The 14,029-nt window shown below is 37.6% G+C and overlaps 1 pseudogene; it reads left to right on the top strand.

Moving 5' to 3' along the window:
* Nucleotides 1-8,936, top strand: part of LOC130141898 (F-BAR domain only protein 2-like) — a 78,714-nt pseudogene extending 69,778 nt beyond the window's left edge.
* Nucleotides 8,937-14,029: the final 5,093 nt, after the last annotated feature.

Here is a 14,029-nt window from a genome sequence, read left to right as displayed (position 1 = left end):
CTTTAAAAAATTATTCACCCCAGAAAGTTTGTAGAACATACTAATGCAAAGGTAGAGTTATAAATCCTACATATTTAATGTATATTTTAAACTATATAATACCTTAATCAATAATGTGTTGTGAACACAGGGGAAGCCGTGGGTTTTTTTTGTTATATCTTTTACTGCTTGATAGAACCTCTGAGAATGTGAAACTTTCTTCCAAGGAAGTCCACCTTTCCAGTGACTTCCAGAGAGTTCAAGTCACATCCATATTGAGCTTATTTTTATTGCAAATGCTACAAATAACATTTTTGGGTAAGAGGCTAGAGCAGGGGTCCTCAAACTACAGCCCGCAGGCCGGATACGGCCCCCCCGGGTCCTCAATCCGGCCCCCGGTATTTGCAGAACCCCCACCCCCCCACCCCCCCCCCCCCACCGGGATTTGGGGGGGAAACCAAGCAGCCGCAGATGACTGCCTGCCACTTCATCCGCACGCCGGCCCCCTGGTTAAAAAGTTTGAGGACCCCTGGGCTAGAACTTCGTTCCCAATCATATTAATAACTACTTCTTATGGAAACAAAATTTGCCCGGATCTTCTTCCTCTGTGTTGAAGTTCAAAAATGGCATGTGTATACAGGAAGGTTGTGGGGTTTTCCTCCGTTCAGTGTGGTAGGCAAATCAGGTCTTGTCTGCATTGTATGCCTGGTATTTAAATGATGCACTGTGATCCACCACATAACATATAGTTCTGTCTGTGTAGGAGTGTGGAGAAGGGAGTAAGAATTAGTCAAGTAAATGTAAATGCCTTCATTAACGAGATTTGTGATTATTTATCTCACCCAAAGGGCTGTGTCTTCTGCCACTGTTACAAAATGTAGATTAGTAAATAAAATTCTGATGTTTCAAAAAGCAGAACTGTCTAACTGTTCAAAATATTGAAAACAATATTTTGAGATTACTACTGAACTTGTGTAGAGGAATTATAGAGGAATGAAGGCAGGTTAATTAACATTGATAATATACAGCTGTGGGCTTGCATGGCCAGATGTGGCAGCAGCCCATGGCAGTGGTGGGTCCAGAGCAGGTCCGGCTAGACAGCGGTGATGGCTGTGCCGGGGGAAGGCTCGGAAGCAGTGCGGTGCCATGGGCGGCTCCTGCTGCTGCTATTGTTCAGCCTGGCAGTATTCTTGCTGGTGTTTATGTGCTTGTTGAAGGTGTCTCCACTCGTAGAAGAAATCGGTGACCACAAGGATGTTAAGAAACTTTTCAGGACATGGAACGATGTGTTAGTGCTGTATTCTAGATCTGCTGCTGAAAGCTCACTCAGGTTACTGTTCGGTGTGACCCAGGAGGTGAAAGGACAAGGTACTATAAGCTCATCAGAACCCCCCTCTGAAGAAAACAAAATCCCAGATGTCAAGAAAGCAGATGAGAAGAAAGGTGATCAGCCCCCAGAAGCTGAAAAGCCCAAGATAAAAGTGAAGAATGTGGAAGAAGCAGAGAGAGAGAGAGAGAGAGTGAGTGAGTGAGTGAGAGAGAGAGTGAGTGAGTGAGTGAGTGAGTGAGTGAGTGCACCCTGGATGAAGGAGAGGCCCTGGGAGAAGAAAGAGGCCTGTATGAGGAGAGGCTGGCTGGAAGAGGAGCACGGAGAAGAAAGAATCTGGATGCAGTGGAGGCAAGAAGCAGGGTGGACTGGCCTGAAGAGGCTGAAGAAACAGTGTGGACAATAGATGAACTGTTGAAACCTTGTGGGGGGTTGGTGGCTGTGCTGGGGCAAGGTGTGGGAGCTACCTATTGAAGTAAACCTGGTATGGGATGGTAAAAGCCTTGTTTCAGCTGGCTAGTTTTGATAGTGCTGTGACAAACTTGTAAGTAAGGTTTCTGAGGTACCATTTTGCTTGTATGGGATGCAATTTTTCTTTGTCAATACAAAGGTATATTAAGTATCTCTTCCACCCTTTGTAATTTTTATAAGAAGTTTATAACTGGTGAAATATTGAAAACATCTGGGTTGTGTTTTTTGTAGTAAGCTTGCTGTAGCATCTCAGCAGTTCACATAGACTAATTATGCATGCAAAGACACAAGTGAGATTTTTTGAATGGGAAAATCATCTGTGTATCCAAGTCTATCCCTTTATATACAATATATGTGAGTGGTTTTTTGCACATTTTTAAAACTTAGATTACAATATTAGAGACTTGTTTATCTCTCTCCCAAAGCATTTTATGAAATGAAGTGCTTGGGTAAGAATTCTAATTAATTAATAATGATAAGCTATGAAATAATGGAGTTGATTCCCATAGAAAATTTGGGTTCTCTGTTTTACACTAATAGGATAGGTAAAGCATTAAAAGAAATATGTTGAGAAACACAGTGAAATTTATTGGGGAATGAAATTAAGAACTCTTCTATTTACAGTCTTTTTTTTCATCTTTTTAAAAACACTTTCTATCTCTGTAATATTTTTGTGATCTCTTGTGTTTAGCCTAGGCCATTCAGCCCTTCATTGACCTCTAACTCAAGTCCACCACCTGCAGCTCCCTTGGCACATGCAGAGAGTATTTTCTCAATATCCTCTTCTGCTTCCCTCAGTGCAGCAAACATACCTACAGTTGGTAAGTTAAATTAACCATTTTAACTCATTTTAGAAATGGTGTAATTCTGCCACTGAGTTCCACCTGGCAGGAGAACCATTCCTTGAAGTTGTTCCATATGTGAGTCTAGTCTAGGTACTTCAAGCATCCTTTGCAATACCTGCTTCTAAATGACACTGAGAAACAGGACAGTGGATTTGACTAGATTAGACCATAGATCCAATTATGGCATGTTCTTTAGTGACATATTTTTCAAAATTAAAATATTCCATGAATTTATATTTAGTGTACTTGTATATCTATTCATCAAGCACAACATTATCACATATTTTTTCAGATGATGTTATTGTATATGTACAGAAATATTTTGGGATGCTGATAAATTTGAATTAATATAAATGTTCACAAAATTTAGTTCTCTTTATGTTATTTTTATTGTTTGTTATCCTGTAATTGCAGTTTGCAAAAAAAAAGAAACTTTTTCAAGTTAATGAAGTATATAAGCTAAACAGAGGTGTTTAGTAAAAGCAAAACAACCAACCGACCAATAAATATGAAGATGAAAAGCAAATCAGTCTTTCTGTGCTGCCACTAATTTCAGAAGGTTTTCTTGTGTTTTTAAAGTCCTTCCTTTATGATATTTGATTATAACAAATAACAAGGAGACTTGTGGGAGGAGGGGGAGGGGGTATTTGTGAGGCTTTTTTAAAGACATTTTATTTCTGTAGCAGAATTGATGTATTTCATTCCTGAACACTATTAACACTTTAGTCCCAATTTAAATCAGACTCTTGAGTTAATACTCAGTTATCTATGAATGTTACTGATGCCAGGGATTCCTCACCCAGGTTCAGCACCTCAGAAGAGCATCTGCACAGCTTCTAGCAGGAGTTCTGCATTGAAAGCAATGCAACTGTTTCCACCCTGTGCAAGACCAAAGCTTGTAGGGTCTGCCTAGCCTTAGCTGCTGCAGTGCTGGCACAGTTCACTGTCCACCAGTTTCCCAAATTCTGAGGAGCATCATAGAAAGATAACTGATATTTTGGTTGCCAGAGTCCATCCATCAGGCCTTAGCACTGGTGCCAAGGAACCAGAAGTTGGTGACAGCAGCAGCATCAGTAGCCCCAGGGGGTGGTGGGGGGGTGGGGTGTTGACTGTAATTATCTTGTTCCAAGTAAACTTGTAGGCATGCATAATTGAATTTCTTTTATGCTTTAGCCTTGTTTTAATTTGAAAAGTATTTTTTATATATTAAATTGTTTAACATCCATTTTTGCTTGAAATATTTTTTCTTGCAATGTTTTGTTTCATTTAAATGTAATGGAGGACGATCATTTGAACAGAACACTTCCTACAATTGAAAAGCTTTGTGAGACACCACCAGGTGTTGTACTAGAAGCAGATTTACATGTTAACTAATCATCCTAATTGACTACAGCTAATAACATCATATTTCTTTTGAAACAAATTTCTCCAGCTATTTCTGATGTCTGGCAGATACAAGTAGCTTGAAAACTCAACTACTTAACAAGTTATATGTTGCTGAAGTCACCAAAACTTGATATAACCACTTTTATACAACATAGTTTTCCATCTATTCCCCCCCAAAAGAAGCTGAAAATTGGTCTTGTTTCTTCAGTTTATCATTACTACTTTCTCGGAAGAAAAGGGAATGTATTTTTAGTGTGACAATCCTTATTCTCATAAGACAAATAAAACCATTTCTATATTTCTGAATAACACAAAGCTTTGAAGATACAGATAATAAAGATAACAATTTCTTACTACATTTTATTTTTACAACAGCAGCTTAGCCAATATTAAAATTACCTGAATTGTTGTTCTTAAACTGAACTAAACCCATTTGATCAGATTGATTTATTTGCCCTTTTTATGGCCAACAATGCAGTCTTTTATTCTGCAGTTTGGCGTGGTTGTGTCATTAGCTCTTGAGTCAGCACAGCTGAAGGGCTGTTAGTGGTTGGGGCTGAGGCAGGTGGCAGGGCACCAAAGCCAGATGTGCTGGTGCTGCCAAAGGTCCTAGAACTGGACTCATGAGCTGTACTGCAGCCTGAGTGAGATACGGTGAGTCTGTCTTGACACAGCTGTGACATCCCATCCCTCTGAGAGCTCACAGCAGGCATGTGATACAAGCTGTTTCAGCAGTGGTACAAAAAATTAGTAAGATGCTCTCCACTATGCTACTGCACTAATAAAAAGATAGAACTTTCAGTATTCTGTTTTATGTTCAGTACACATATAAAACACTACTGAAAAGTAAAATCCCATGACAACCAGTTTTGTCAATTATACACATACATTTCAAAAAACCTTAGCTGAGGTCTGAGTTGATTTTTATAGCTATGCATTAGAACTTTGTTGTGTAGACACAGGCATCTGTGAAGGCTGATGTAGGCCTAGTAATTATTTTTCTTGTAAACTGCTATGTATTTCCAGGTACCTCCAAGGTACTCCAAGAATCTTTACTACATAAACATTAGAAAACTTTGCAAAATACTTCTCCAGCAATTTCTACTTGGGAATTTTAATCTTTTTTGGCTGAAATAGTTAAAAGAATGTTCAACAGTTTGCTTATGTGGGGTAATATTAATGTATGTGCATTTATTTTCATATATACCATTACTGAATTATTTGCATTTCTGTTACTATTTTATCATACTCTAAGTATACAATATCCATACTCTAAGTATATGATAGGGGCATTTTTTTAAAGTACTGTAGTTAACATCTAATTTCCTTTGGATCTGTTGACTTCAGTTTCATCAGTAGCCATTTTAATGCAGTGTTCCTCTGTCTCATATGTATTCCCTTGTGTCTGTCCATTTACAAAATATCATACTGATAGTCCTGTTTTTTCAGACTGCTAAGCAGTGTTTTGATGGTGTGATTGTACTGTACTATGTTTATATTTTTCTACGTGCTTTTCAGGTAATGCTTCAGACTGCTGTGATCTTGATAGTAGTAACCTCTTGTAAAAATGACATATGTAGTCAACTATTCTGACATCTATTGCTAAGCTTTTCGAAAATTAAACCTGTACACTGTATGTATTCTAGGTGTTTCATGTGGTCCCGGCCCTGTCAGATTTGGAAACCAGGACACCTTGCCTGTTGCAGTAGCCCTTACTGAATCTGTTAACGCCTATTTTAAAGCAGCAGATCCCACAAAGTTAGTTTAATAGTTACTTGTTTTGAATGTAATAAGTTACAATAAGAAAACACACTGGTTTTACTTTTAATATTTTGGGGGAAAATGTATATACATTAGAAGGGGGATTTACAGGGGGGTTTCCCCTGATATAAGTGTCAGCAGTGGCTTATCACACTCTATTGGCCTGCATCCTGCTAAGAGTTCATATATCCCTGCTTTACAAAAATGTGTTCAATGAGAACACTGAAAATGAGAAGTCAGGTAGGTGCTACATGTAAATTTGGGCAGCTTAAAAGCACCTCATTCCCTCTGTCACATTGCTTGCTATGCTACTTAGGTCTTGCCTAAGCATAGTTGTGCCATTTTTCAAAACCTGAAAAATATCCACCCATACCTCTGTATGCTTAACCAGCTAAACTTTTTTTCTTATTTCATCTGAAATCCAAGTTAAAAGTGATAGTACATTGTCATAGTGCCACATTACTCTCATTTGAAATTGATTTTCTGTTTTGAATTCAGCTCAGAATTCAGATTGTACAAGTACAATGATTGCTTTAAAATTAGTATTAACACTAGGCAGTTAATGAGTTGCAATAAAACTGATGTTTTCATTCTCTTCTAGATGTATTGTGAAGATCACTGGTGATATGACAGTATCATTCCCAAGTGGGATTATTAAAGTCTTCACCAGCAACCCATCTCCAGCTGTGCTCTGCTTCAGGGTAAAAAAACACAAGTAAACTAGAGCAGATTCTTCCAAATGCACGACTTGTGTACAGGTTTTGTATTTTATTTTTTTTGTAATATAATAGTAAACTGCATTATTTTTAAAATGTGAATTGTTGTATATGTAAATCAGAATTCTCTATAGTTTTGTTGATTTGCTTATACATAATTTAATTTCCTGAACTAATCTTGTTTAGCTCAGTTTTGTTCCAATGCCACCATTAAAAATTTCAGTGATTGAAACTTATGCTGAATATAATAGAAGCCATAAAAAGTAGTTTGCAAATGTAGCTGTGTTTTGTACACACATTTTATAAATAAAATGGTTTAATAAACTATTTTTTAAAGAAAAAAACAAAACATTTTTTCTAAACAAATTACATGAACAATATAACTAATTACAGATACAGAGAAAAATTATATGTCAAAAATAGGATGCTCTTATATTGTCATATGTATTTCTTTATACAGTAGTAACAATGGTAAGATTAAATTATGAAACAGTAGTCTTAAATAGGAAACAAGCAGTAGGAGCTACACCTAATCTCATTTGTCAGTTATTAGTGTATTCTTAAGCTGTGTCATTTTTATGGTAGAACAGATCCATTACATAACTGTATCTCTCAACTGTATAGCAACATACTTAGGAGAATTTTTAAGAAAAAAAAAAAGCTGCTGGTTGAGTAGGATAATTGTTGAAATCACAGCATTTGGACACCTTTAAAAAAAAAGAAAACAGTTGTAAAAGCAGATATCTTTTTTAGCTGAGCAGTTTCTATTTCATTTATTGGATAAATTATTTGAAAACCAGTTAAAAGCTTCTAGATGCTACATTTTTTAAATTACTGAAATAACTTGAAACAATGAAACCACATGCATCCATTCTTTTGTATTTAATTTGATTTTGATCCTTCATACTTAATGTAATAAATGATTCATACAAAATTAGATTTATCATTCTTTGACATGACAGTTTATAACTGAAATGTTAGCAGAGCCATATCTGACTGAGTTATACTGAAAAAATATATTTTGGAAAAAAGTGAAAATGTCTAGTATTGTTGTCTGAGTGCTGTAATACTTCACCTGTAATTAGAAAGGATTGATGTACTGGATATTCATGAAGTTAAACCTCTATGGTAATAATTTGACCTTTTATCATATACTGCAACGACTATCATTTGCTTAGTATTTATAGAGATGGAACTTTTTAACGTGAGTGATATTTATTGAGACATCAGAATTTCTGTTTTGAATTACACTTGGTTGTGTAGCAAGAGAAGGATTTTACTACTGGTTTCATTTGTTTAAATTTTGGAAGGCCTCTGTGATAAGTATTTATCTATATATTTTACTGAAAATGGAAATTGCATGAATGATACACTGTATTGAGAACCAAATTCTAAGTAAATTGGACAGGCTACTGGTATGTAAGTGACTGTTCTAGGACATTCAACCCATTGCAGTCATATTTACTATGTTCCAGGTGCTTGTTTTCAGCTTTCACTCTGCACACACACTGCATTCCTCCTTAGGGATGGATGCAGTTTCTCTCTATGTATCCACAGATGATCCGTCAAACATTTTGATTCTTAAGTGATTTGAATTTTGTTTCTGAATCAGTTTTCTTAAAAGCTTCATCCTTATTAAAAAATAAACCTGATGCAACCGGAGCTGAAAATATTCTTGATCTGCAAAACACCTTTTTGTGCTCCAGTAGCTTCCAACCAGGATTTTGCTTCTGCAGTCATGTGCTCTCTTACCTACATATAGAAATGATATAATAAATTGTTAAGAAATTATATAATAAATTGTTACTAAGATTGAATATGACTATAAGTATCTGAGAAAAAATTGTTTATAATAATTTGAAAATCACTTTTAATTGAAAAAATTTTGAAAGCCTACGTTATAAATATGTTAAAGTGTGGTAACACATACAGCACAAATCTTAATTCAGTGCATTAGTGAAGCTATGTCATAACGAAAACTAATTATGATTTTACGATTTATTTCAAACTGGATAGCATTCCTTTTCAAAGGCCACTTTCATCCCACCTCCCACACATTCTCATGGCAACTGTTTGTATTAAAATTGTGTTTTATAAAATGTAAAATCCAAATTTGGCATTAACTCCATCTTGTGATGCAGATCATCAGTGGAGGAAACTCACTGCTCCATAACCTGGAAGGAGACTTTTTACCAGACACAACAAGCAGTTAATTTTTCTTAATATTTAGGAAGTTACAATTATGTTATAAAGCATTAGAACAAATTCTTGCTTGAAATAGTGAAGGGGAAAGATCTAGTCTTAATTTTTAGACATCCAAAATAATACAACTCAGTGTTGCCTTTTGATGCCTACCTTTCTTTTTCTTTTCTTTGTAGTGATCAGTCACAAAGTGACTCCAGTACTTGCATTGTGCCAAAAAGCATTACATTTCAAGTCTTGCATGTTTGAGAAAAGCTTAAGATCAGCATCTTAATATCTGTGTACCTTTTGTTTTCTTGGAATTGCTAGATAATTGGTTTCCATTTCAGTTGTCATGAAAGGGCAATTTTACTTTAGAGCATGCAAAAAAACCCAGGAATTCCTTCAAGGATAGAGTAAGCTAAAAACAGTTCAAGGTACTAAAGCAGCAAATAGCATATTTACTGTGCAGTGCCCTTTATTGGACTGATTACCAGGCCTCTTAATTGAAAACTCTCTGTTTATCTTCAACTCTGCATATTATTGCACTACTGAGTATTCCTTCTCAACTCAGTTTGACCTCCATGTTTACTGACATATTGATTTTTAAATTCTCATTTAGTTAACTCAATACCATTAGAAAGCATACAGTCTTTAAAGAGTAAAATAATCTTAGAAACACAAGAGGCCTATTCTGGATTGCTTATTAAACATTTAATACTCAAATTCTGCATTTTCTATAGCTGCTTTCACTTCATTTGGGATCCATTCTTTGTTTTTAAATCTGGGATAGCTATTTTAATTATTGTTTATAATATTTATAATTGTTATAATTATTAATTGCATAATAATTATTATATTAAACAGAAGGTGATGAGCCACTACAGCTATTCTCTTGCCTTTTGCAAAATAATTAAGGAGACCCTCAACCTTCTCCATAGCTGAAGTTGATATCTTCAGTACACTGTGGGAGAGCCTGCAGGATGTCTTCCCTTGTAAGAATTCCTGCTTTGTCCATGTAGCTATGAGCTAGGGCTTAACATTACTGCATTTGGTGCTGACTGAGTGTGGGGGTCATAGTTCACCTAAGCATCCTTCTTTGCTTCCAGGCAATAACGAGTTTCCTAGAGGGAGAAGTGGGGAACCTCTACCCCTGTTTCCCCGAGCTATAATATTTCTGGATTGCTCAAGGTGGCAGGTCTTTTGCCAGCTGATCCCCAAGCGATGCCACAAAAACATAAATTAGAATGCAGAGGGGTTTTTGGCAAATGGCTCCTTCTAGCCTTTCTTCTAAGGGATCATCCAACTTAAAACAGTCCTACAATAACCTGGTTTTGGTCAAAAAGAGTAAAACCATGATTTGTGTTTCAGGAAGCAGTTCATCCACTGTGTAAGCAGCAACAGTGCAGTTTCCTACTTTTCATGATACTGAGGGTTAAGAAAAGCCAATAGTTGTCACAAGTTGAGAAGTACTTTCAAAAAATATCACATCTTTCTTAAATTGGTGACTGTTACCCTGACACCAGTTTTTAAGCAAAAACCATGCTGAGTTTTACCCTTGAGTCATTCCCAGCCCAGGGGAACACAGACTCAGCTATATTCCTATTCAAGTCATCAATAAAGGTAAATGTGTTTGTACCAACACACAGCAAGAGTAATATCCAGCAGGCATGTTTCACTATTTCAACTATTCACAACAGTCTATGAGCTGTTATTTCAGCATCTGGATCTTAAGACCTTGTTCCTATGTCCAGCAGTACCAGTAACCAGCTATGTCCTCTTCACAGAAGCTGTGAAGTATGCACAGCATACTGTGCTATATACAATGCAGTTTGAAAGCAAGACAGATTTCTACATTGACCCTGTAAAAGTTAACTGGTAACAATTTGGAATCTCCTGCTACTATATTTGAAATCCCATGATGCCTTCTATTGTTTTTCTGGAATTAAGAAAACAGTAGAATATTTTTAAGAACTTTGTTAGTGTTCATAGTGGACAACAATATCTGCCATCACTCATCTGTCCAGTCCAATGACAGATTATCCAACCACATTAAAATTCTTGTTAAGGCTCTACTGGACATTTTTCTTTAGTTAAAGGACCTTCTAGTCTCTTAGACTTGTTAAAGTATTCTGTACTTGCCTCTGTATCTGCACTGTGAATGTTTAGTGAAGCCTTCTTCACCTCTCTTCCAGCAAGGCAGGAGGGTTTTTATTGTTATTGTTGCCATTAGCTATAAAGACAGACATGAAGTGTATGTTTACAATGGATACACAAGTAGATCTAACCAGATTTGCAAATAATGATTCAAATTAATGTTAGACCAAATCAGGTACATCTTTCAGTGTTCTTCCCAAACTTCACTGGCTCTACAGAGAATACTCTCAGCATCTCGTATGCACTCCACTGTCATCTCTGTAACCCAACTATAGTAATTGTAGCAATTGGATTGAGGCAAGGAATATGTTAAAAGTAATGTGGGAATATTTATGTAGTGAATAAACTAGTGCCATCTTTCCAGAATAAAGCAAAATGCATTAAGATTCAAGAGACCTCCTTGCTATACTCAAGCAAGTATATACTATACTTTTAAATCAGAAACACACAGGGCTGCTTGTAAGGACTGTATTGCAACTACTTACACCTTTACTTAGAGAGCTACTGTTAGCATTCAAGTGATCTGCTCTTGGCCAAAGCTTATCTTGGAGATTCCCTTTGGCCTGTCACTTTCCTGAGTTAAGAAATACTGTGCTCTAATAAGTTTGTATAGCAGCTGCTTTCCTCTAGGAGGGGCTTAAACTCTGCAGAAGCCCCCACACCTACTGACTGTGAGCAGATTATGGGCAATTCATTTATAGTGCTACAAATTGGGCTCTGAACTGGAGGTTGGAATATAGAGGTTGTGCAAAAGAAATAAACATTAATGAAATGCTTTCTGATGTGGTCATCAAACAAAAAATTCATAAATTATACCTCATCTAAAGCTATTTGGCTGGATTGCACAACCAAATATTAGTGATAACCAAGTCAACATTACTTGATTAGATTTATTGTTTATAAACAAATTCAAACTAATAGTTGGGGCAGATGGTACTTCAAAAGGTCAGCTTTTAGATTTTTCTAGATGCTCATAAAGCAATAATCCCATGATTGAGAAAAACACCCAAACTGGCTTAAGCTACAGCTACATGATGGGTCAGTTGACCAGCCCAATATTGCCAAAAGACATAGGCCGCACTCTTCCTCTTCACCCACCTGTACTGATTTTGGCTGGGATGGAGTTAATTTTCTTCACAGTAGCTAGTATGGGGTTATGTTTTGTATTTGTGCTGGAAACAGTGTTGATAACACAGGGATGTTTCAGTTACTGCTGAGCAGTGCTTACACACAGTCAAGGCCTTTTCTGCTTCTCACCCCATCCCACCAGTGAGTAGGCTGGGGGTGCAAAAGAAGTTGGGAGGGGACACAGCCGGGATAGATGACCCCAACTGACCAAAGGGATATTCCAGACCATAGATCATCATGTTCAGCATATAAATTGGGGGGAAGAAGAGGAAGGGGGGACGTTTGGACTGATGGCATTTGTCTTCCCAAGTCACCGTTACGCATGATGGAGCCCTGCTTTCCTGGCAATGGCTGAACACCTGCCTGCCCATGGGGAGCGGTGAATTAATTCCTTGGTTTTGCTTTGCTTGCACATGTGGCTTTTGCTTTCCCTATTAAACTGTCTTTATGTCAATCCATGAGTTTTCTCACTTTTACTCTTCTGATCCTCTTCCCCAACCCACTGTGGGGTAGTGAGCGAGTGGCTGTGTCAGGCTTAGCTGCCTACTGGTGTTAAACCACAACAGTCCTTTTTGGCAGCCAACATGGGGCTCAAAGGGTTTGAGATAACAACAGATTTAACCAGAAAGTATTAGAAGGAATTTATAATTTTTCTAGCTGTTTAACAGTTGCTGATTATGATATTGACTTATTGGTTCTTGACATTAGGTTCTATTTTTTGCTGTACGTTTTAAAGACTGATTTTGGCTTTTTTGGTTTGCTGTACTCTTATTGGTATTTTGCCTGGGAAATTTCTTATTAAAACACTGACCTTGAGCTTAATGTGGTATTTGGACTCTGCACTGGTATCATTACTATGCTTTGAGAACCATCTCATGGAAACAATTAACAATTACACTTTTTCCTCTGAGAGGTTTTTGGTGGTAGAAATACAGAATGGCACCTTCACCACCTTATTCTGTGATGCTTTCTCCCTCATTACAATAACTCTTCAGTATCCTGAACATCCTTGGGTAACCAAAATACTCCTATTGGTACTTCTTAGGAATGTTGTTTCAGCTTTTTCTAAGGTTAACCAGCTATTTAGGTTATCACTCAGGCCCCAAAGAAGTGTAGTTGTATTGGGTCTGGCTAGGATGGAGTCCATTTTCCCCATAGCAGCCCTCACAGTGCTGTGCTTTATATTGGTAGCTAGAAAGGTGGTGATAACACACCAGTGCTTTGGCTACTGCTGAGCATCGCTCCCTCAGCATCAAGGCTGTCTCTCCAACCTTTCCCCCACCTCACCAGTAGGCTGGGGGTGGGCAAGATCTTGGGAGGGGACGTAGCCAGGACAGCTGACCCAAAGTGACCAATGGAATCCAATGGGATATTCCATACCATATGATGTCATGCTCAGCAATAAAAGCGGGGGGTGGGGGGGTGGGGGGCATTTGTTATTAAAGCATTTGTCTTCCAGAGCAACTGCTACGAGTACCAAGGCCCTACTTCCCAGGAAGTAGCTGGACATTGCTTGCTGATGGGAAAGAGAGAATAAATATTTTTTGTTTCCTTTTTTGCCATGTGAGGCCTTTGCTTTTCTTTACTAAACTGACTTTAACTCAACCCATGATTTTTTTTCATCTTATTTTATGCCTACTGTCCTGCTGAGGAGGGGGAGTGATAGAGTGACTTGGTGGGAACCTGGTGTCTAGCCAAGGTCAACCCACCACAGTGGTTATGTATGGAAATGCATTGTGGGAGAATATGGACAGGTATCTAGAAAGGTTGTCACCTCTGATGGTCTGAGACTTCACTCCCAACCAAGTGCAGGATCCTGATGAAGTGATAGAATGTTTGAAAAAAGTATGTCCTAGCTATTCCAAAGAGGCACAACTTATTGCACTGTGCTGGAGACTGGCCTATGCCTACCAAGTACTGTTCAGCACTATTTAGCACCCTCAAGGAGAAGAGAGGGTCTCTGAATCTGAAGACATACAAGCAGACACAGGCTAAACCAGAGACCCACCCCTCAACTCTATCAGTTGCCCCTATAGTCACAAAGAAACAATGGAAGCAGAGGTCAGCTTCTCCTAAAA

Source organism: Falco biarmicus, chromosome W (assembly GCF_023638135.1).
Source record: "Falco biarmicus isolate bFalBia1 chromosome W, bFalBia1.pri, whole genome shotgun sequence".
Classification (NCBI taxonomy): Eukaryota; Metazoa; Chordata; class Aves; order Falconiformes; family Falconidae; genus Falco; species Falco biarmicus.
This window is presented reverse-complemented; position numbering and strand designations above follow the sequence as displayed.